This window comes from Chrysochloris asiatica, unplaced genomic scaffold (genome assembly GCF_000296735.1).
Source record: "Chrysochloris asiatica unplaced genomic scaffold, ChrAsi1.0 scaffold00049, whole genome shotgun sequence".
In the NCBI taxonomy this organism is placed as follows: Eukaryota; Metazoa; Chordata; class Mammalia; order Afrosoricida; family Chrysochloridae; genus Chrysochloris; species Chrysochloris asiatica.
In genome coordinates this window covers 123,884-131,687 of record NW_006408567.1, presented here as the reverse complement: position 1 = coordinate 131,687, position 7,804 = coordinate 123,884, and positions in this window count along the sequence as shown.

Genomic DNA, 7,804 nt, shown 5'->3' with positions numbered 1-7,804 from the left:
AAACCCTATACAGGTTCACTATGGTTAAGAGATGACTCAACAGCACTTAACAGCTACAACAATTAGAAAATGAAGGTCCCAAAACCCTTTTTCCAGCTACATCATTAGATCAACTCCAATTTGAGGAGACAGCTCTTCCCTAGTTGCATTTTGTGTGCCTTTCAACCTGAGGAGCTCGTCTTTTGGAACTTTAATCAATAATGTTCTGCTGCTATTTGTAAGATTTTCAATGGCTATCTCTTCAGAACTGGTCCACTTCTCCTACTTTCTCGTCTGTGTTAGTATGGAAGCTCTGCTGAAATCTGTCACTACAGTGACATTATTGGTATTAAAAATATCTGTGTCATAGTTTCTAGTCTCACAGTAACACAAAAGCTACCAAGGTATAAAAAACTGACAGACAAGTTGTAAGAAGTACTGGGTAAGTAAGTACAATTCTGGAAGTCATGCATTTGGAGGTTCAATTTGTTCATATTGAATTTACCAATCAGTGTTATAAGCAAGAAATGGTATTATTTTTGTCAGTGGTATGTTTTTCTCTGCTATTATGCTAGAACACATTTTTCTTCCTTATTTTCCCACTTCCCTGCCATCTTCCAGAGAGTTATAACATATCTAACAATTCTGGGGACCTCCTGGGAGATGTTAACAGGATTTTTTAAAATTGTTTTCATTCATCTTATCACTGACTAAATTTCTTCTTTGTAAATCAGTAGGTTTCAACATCAAGTCTATGTAAAAATGAAAAATAAATAAATAAATAAATAAATAAATAAATAAATAAATAAATAATTCATTGACATCTATTTGATTTTGACTTATAATGTCCCATGTATTATAGTTTAGAAATGTTCCACAGGATCTGTATGGAAGCATATCACTAGAACTTTCTTTTGAGGTTCTACTGAGTGGGTTTGAACCACCAACATTTATGTCAGTAGTGAAGAATAAACTGTTCCACTTAGGGATCCTGAAATTCTATGTAACACATTTCTTTTTATTATTATTGTTGCATGTTTTGATATTTTTCTTGGTTGAGATCAATCAGTAAAACATTCATTCAAGGGTATTGATGGAAGTTCTTCTTGCCTATTGATATAGTAACACAACCCCATCCTTTGGTGTTTTACACTTTGGCTTTCTCTCTGAAATGTAGAATCATTAATAAGAACCTATTTTCAATTTGATGAACTGAACTTTAGCTCAAAGACAATTAGCAACAACAGCTCTAACTCAGCTCTTGTGTGTTCTAGTTGAAAAAAAAGAGAAAAAACTCAAGTTGTTATTCTCAGGATTAATCACATTTAAGCCTCTGGGCATCCAAAAGCAACATAAATAATGATCAATTGCTCCCATGAGACATACGGGCTCATTAAGAAAATTAAGAACACACACAAGAAATAATCTCAACAATTACCATATGCTATTGGAATAAGTTACTCTATTTATCATTTTATCAACAGTATAAAAAGTATAAAACCAAAATATTAGACAGACCAAGCATTTTTTAATCCCAAAAGTTAAGTGAAAAACAGAACATAAAGTATGTATTCAAGCATAATTATGAAAATTATTTTTCCAGGCAAACTTTGAAAGTACCACCCCCTTCATACACAGAGTAGACAGGGATGGGCAACTTGGACATTGGCTATCTAAAATGGGGGGGGTTCCAAGGCAAGAAGTGATTGGCTTACAAGATTTCAGGAGGAAACCTAGGATCAGAGGGCATGGAGGAAGTTAGAATCTCCACTGAGTAGTACCAATTTGTCTGGGAGGGCCTGATGAAAGGAGATGAGGATAGCACCCATGTGGCACAATAGTGAATAATTGTTATCAAGACTGATTGTGAGGTTGGAACTGTTAAAGTAGACATTTTGTAGCAAAAGGAGGGGAGTGGTTGACTTTGCAGTCTAGGAGTGGAGGTCCCTGTGACCATCAAGGGAGAAGAGCAGAGAGTGGGACCCTACCCAGAGAAACAGTGATGCAAGAGATGGAGGAAGAAATAATGACGTGGAGAGATGGAGTGGCTGAAGACTTTAGACCCAGAGAGGGAGAAGGGCTGTGTGCTGACGAGCAGGGAGCAGGCTTGCAGGGTATACACTTCGGTTGGTTGATGATGCATGGAGGTGATTGTAACCATGACAATGAAATGATATATGATAGGATAAATGTAAAGCTAATGTTCTCCCATATAAACTATCACATAATTCACAATAAAACATTAAAAAAAAACAAAAAACTTTGAAAGTAATGGCACCATGAGCTAAAATTTGTCATTGCTGTAAAGTCTATTTTACTTTTCGTTGTCTGAACAATGTCACTACCAATGACAACCCTCTAGGAGTCTGGTTAGGTGTTAGCTCTGGGAACATCAGAGGAGAGAGGATGACAGAGTTGTGAGCTGAGAAAATGAGGACAGATAAGCAGTCAAACTCTGCTTGCAGCATGTGACACTTGAGTTGTGAAATTGATGTCCCCATTGCAAAATCATCACCCAAATTTACTTTTTTACTCTGAGAGGAAGTCATCAAAAAACACTCTGTTCTTGATCTTCTAAGGATTCAAAGGAGAGAAAGAAGAACATTTGGAGGTAATGTGATTACTTTTCTTGCTCCTAATGGAAATATTAAGAGAGCCAAAGTCAGAATCTGATGAGATATTCACATATTAAAAAAAAAAAAAAAATGTTATTCACTACACATTGCCCTTGTTTTCATCAAGTTATCTCAAAATATTTTTACCACACATGGAACACATTTAGCAGTTTATATTGTTCTCTCTCTCTCTCTTTAAGTTATGATGAATTGAAAGGTATGTAATGTTCATTCTTGGATGTGTATAGTATGGCATTTTAAATTAGTGCCAACAATGTCAATTATGTGCACCCACTTATAGATAAATACAAGTTGTAGCAGGAAATATATTCGCATGCTAAAGAGGTGGGTTGGATCCTGTTTGTATTAGTTACTTAAAGTTAGTTGCCTTACTAAAATACCACACATTGAGTGGTTTATAATCATATATATTTATTAGCTCATAGTTCTGGAACCTAGAAGCCTGGATTCAAAGTGTTGGCAGATTATGTTCTCTGTGTTACTTCTAAGGGAAGATCCTTTGTTGTCTTTTCATGATTCCAGTAGCTCCAAGTGATTTCTGGTGTTCCTTGGCTTGTAGATTCATCCTCACATGTCCATTTTTACCCATGTGTCTCCCTGTGTCCACTCTTTTTTATAAAAGCAATAATTCTATCAGATTAGGACCCACCCTACGCTACTTTAATCCCATGTCAACTGATAACATCTTCAAAGACCCTGTTTCTTAAACAAAATTATGTTCTCTTGTACTAGAGTTGAAATTGGAGAGTTTTCACCGTAGATAGAAGCATAGTGTTGTAAACAACAAAATAAATTATGCAATCCTTTATGATACTTTATACAAGTATTCCTCCTTTCCCATGATCTTTCAAACTGTATTTACAGTAAATGTTTTTAAAACAAAGAAATGACTGAAAAGAATAGGACTATAAACACAGCCCTTTCCACTACCATTTCTTCTTACATGAATGCTCTTTGGATGACAGAGTTTATTGAATGCTCATATGTGACAGACACTGTGGGTATGTTTATGCCTGTAAGACAGCTAGACTGAAAAAGGTTGAAAAGATGATGTTGACGTTGATAATTATTTTACTTTGTCCTTTGGCTAGATATTCACAATAGAAACTGTCATGGGGAAAAGCCAATTAAAATTGCTTTCTCATTCTCCCATGGATCTAAAACTGCTATATCTGTGCGAGAGTGAGAGAAATATAACAAGTAAAAGGCAGGAAAGGAGAGACTCTCTCTAAGGAAGTGTGTGCTTACTCTTTTGTACATCCTGTCAATGTACATCCTGATGCATCTATGAAGGCATTTGTCACAATATCTGTCCAAGTACTTTTCATAATATTTGTCTTTGTTCTGTCCTAAGCACCTAGAGAAGGCAAGAAAGACTTTCATCACTTTCTTACCATCACAACAGGATTCTCCCAGTCAGCTTGATCATCTAAACTCAAAGCAGTGGGTGGTCCAGTATTTTTAGAGGGTTAGAATGTCTTTTGGATGGAACATTAAAAAGATATTCCATAAGAACACCCACACTTGCAGATAACACCCACTTGACCTGGCTTCAATGACTGGATGATCAGAGCTCAACTAGAAGAAGAAAGAAGAGTAATCTAATACAATTTGATGAACTTGACCTACACCTATGGATACAGTAGCTCAAAAGAGAGAACAAATCTTTACAGCAGGGATCATTCCCACCCCCTCCATACAGAGTAGACAAGAATGGGCAACATGGACATTGGCTACCCAAAAGGCAAGAAGTGGCTGGCTTACAAGCTTTCAAGAGGGAGTCTAGATCCAGAGGGTGTGGAGGAAGGTAGAATCTCCATTAAGTAATATCCAATCTTCCATGGGCAGGGCTGATGAAAGGAGATGAGGATAGCAATCATGTGGCACAATAATGAATAATTGTTATCAGGATTGACTGTGAGGGTTAGAAATGTAAAGGTAAACATTGTGTACCAAAAGTAGGGAAGTGATTGGCTTTGCAGTGCAGGAGTGGATGTCACTAGGATCATCAAGGGAGAAGAGTGGAGTGCGGATCCCTACCCAGAGAAGCAGTGATGCCAGAGATAGAGGCAGAGATGATAACATGGAGCGATGGAGTAACTGGGGACTCTAGACCCATAAAGGGAGAGGGACTGTGTGCTGATGAGCAGCCAGCAGGCTTTGTATCCCTCTTCTTAGAGTCCTGATGTGGCACTGTGGGTTAATGTGCTGGACTGCAACGTCAATTTGAACTGCAAGATCAGTGGTTCATGCTCACCAGCCACTCCTTGGAAACACTAGCTATGGTTGCTATGGGTTGGTACCAAATCAATGGCATTTAATAATAACAACATGCCTTTTTCTGAGTCTCCCATTCCAGGCCTTTAACCTCTAATTTTCCATTCTGATTGTTGTTCCACTTCACCCCAAATTTTAAAAATTTAATTCTGGGGTGATTTTACCTCATCAACCGTAACTAAACCAGTTCCAACCAGTTCAAAGCTTTGCTTCAGAAGCATTCAATCTCTCTCTATTCTTCATATATATGTGTTTTGCACATTGAAGATATGTGCCATGATGATACTAATTCTTCTATTTGGCATTCCTTCTTTTTCTATCACATAATCTAACATATTCCTCTTTGTATACTTCTTTTGGATACTGAATGGAACAAATGGTTTGTACTCAACTACTAACCTAAAGGTTAACATTTGAAACCTACCCAGTAGTACCATAGAAGAAAAGTCTGACAATTGGCTTCTGTATAGATTACAGCCAAGAAAATCCTGTGGAGCAACTTTCCTCTGTAGTCAATGGGTTGAAATGAGGTGGAATCAACTAGACAGCATCTTTTATTTTTTAATGTTTTTAGTTTTTGTTTGCTTCTTGTTTTGTTTTGCAAGCTTCTTTAGTACACCATTACTTATAACTAGGTTGCAGTACTTTTCCATTTTTCATTGTATTATCATTTGTTATTGTACATAAATCTCTGAAATGAAGAAAAATAATTGTGAGGTAAAAGTCTAAGTAGTAATCAAAAAGAAAACAAAAACAAGCAACAGAAAAAAAATATTCCAAGAATTTGTACGTAACTGCTCTGGTCACTTGACAACAACAACAATAATAAGTACTATGGTGATGGATTGGGTTTAGAAATATTGATGTGAACACAGATACATAGATGAAAGATGGATAGATGTTATTGTTAGGTGCAGTTGAGTCATGTCTAACTCATAGCAACCTTATGCACAACATAACAAAACACTGTCCTGTCTTGCATCGACTTCTCAATCGTTGTTATACTTGAGACCATTGTCCCTGCAACTGTGCCAATTCATTTCCTTGGGGCTCTCCTTTTTTGCTGACCCTCCTCTTTATCAAGCATGGTGTCTTCTCCAGGGACTGGTTCCTCCTGACAATGTGTCCGATGTATGAGAGAAGTAGGACTCCATTTGAACCACAAAGTCAATGGTTCAGATTCACCATCTACTCCTCCGGAATTCTATGCCGGGTTGCTTGCTATGAGTTGGAACCAACTTAATGGCACTTAACAATAACAACATCATGAAAGAAGTCTGACCATCTGGGCTTCTAAGAAGCATTCTGGTTGTACTCCTTCCAACACAGATGTTTGTTTTCTGGCAGTCCTTGGTACATAGTTTGATTTCTTCACTGTTACTTCCATTAGTGTTGATGGTAGACCCAAGCAAAATGAAATCTTTGAGAACTTCAGTCTTTTTTCCATTTGCTATAATCGTTGTTAAGTACCCTTGAGCCAGTTCTGACTCATAGCAACCTTGTAGAGTGTTTCCGATGAGTAGCTAGTGAATTTGAGTCACCGATCTTGCACACCAGTTCATTATCCCACAGTTCCACAACAGGTCTTCTTCCTCCATTTATCATGATGCTGTTTATTGGTCCAGTGTTGAGGACTTTTATTTTCTTTACATTGAGGTGTAACCCTTATCAAAGGCTCTGGTCTTTGAGCTTCATCAATACATTTTCAAATTCTTATTTGCTTTGAGCAAGCAAAGCGGTACTATCTGCATATTGCAGGTAGATAGATAGATAAGTTGTTGTTGTTGTTGTTGTTGTTATGTACTGTGGAGTCGATTCTGACTCATAGTGACCCTGTACAGGGTTTCCGAGGCTGTATCTTTACGGGAGCAGAAAGCCTCATTTTCACCCACGGAACAGCTGGTAGTTTCGAACTGCTGACCTTGTGGTTCACAGCCCGATTCGTAACCACTATACTACCAGAGCTTAAGGCCTTAGATAGATAGGTAGAGGAATAATATATATGAGAATGTATATTTGTGTATGTGTGTACACATATTTTCTAGATGTGCTCACTAAGAAGGACCCTAGGTGATACAAATTGTTTGCATCTGACTGTTAATCTAAATGTTTGCAGTTTGAACCCACCCAACAGCATGGAAGAAAGGTCTGGAAGTCTGTTTTTTGAAAAACTTTCAGCCAAGAATATCCATAATAACAATTGCATTCTGTAACATATGGAGTCAACTTGGCAACAAAAGGTTTGGTTTTTGGTTTGGTTATCGAAGTGTTTGTGACAGTGATGCTCCAGTAACAGTAAGCATACCTAATCCGCAAATCTAGGTTTTTAAATACTAGTCTTCACTGAAAGGAACCAGAGCTCTAGGAAAAAGTTGCTGGTTCTAGGTCTGGAATAGGAAAAGTACAAGATGGACCATTTTATTAGGCATAAATTAATGAAGTCCTCAGAGAACTTCACATTAGAAAGGGGACACATTAGAAAGACTTGGCACTCAGCTTTAAGGGATCCACACTGACCCAGTTCAGGATAAGTTATTGCATCTGAGTATATCCCTTTGATTAAGATTGGAAGTTGTGAGTACAGCATGATGGAATTACACAAATGAATACATGTGGAGAAGAGATTAATTTTAACTAAAGTGAAATGACTAACTAGCATTACACATTGAAGGAATGATAGAATGTCACCATTTGGAAATAATCATAATTATGATTAATTCAATTAAATACTAATGTCCGTACCAAGTCTTGAAAGGAAATACTTTTTACTAACCAAATGGACTTAAAGACTATAAAACAAATTGCTTCAATAGCTGTGTAAATTTTGGTACTGGTGTTACGCTATAGGATAACCACTGGACTGTCACCAGCCACTCCTCAGAAATCCTATTTAGAGTTGCTATGAGTTGGAA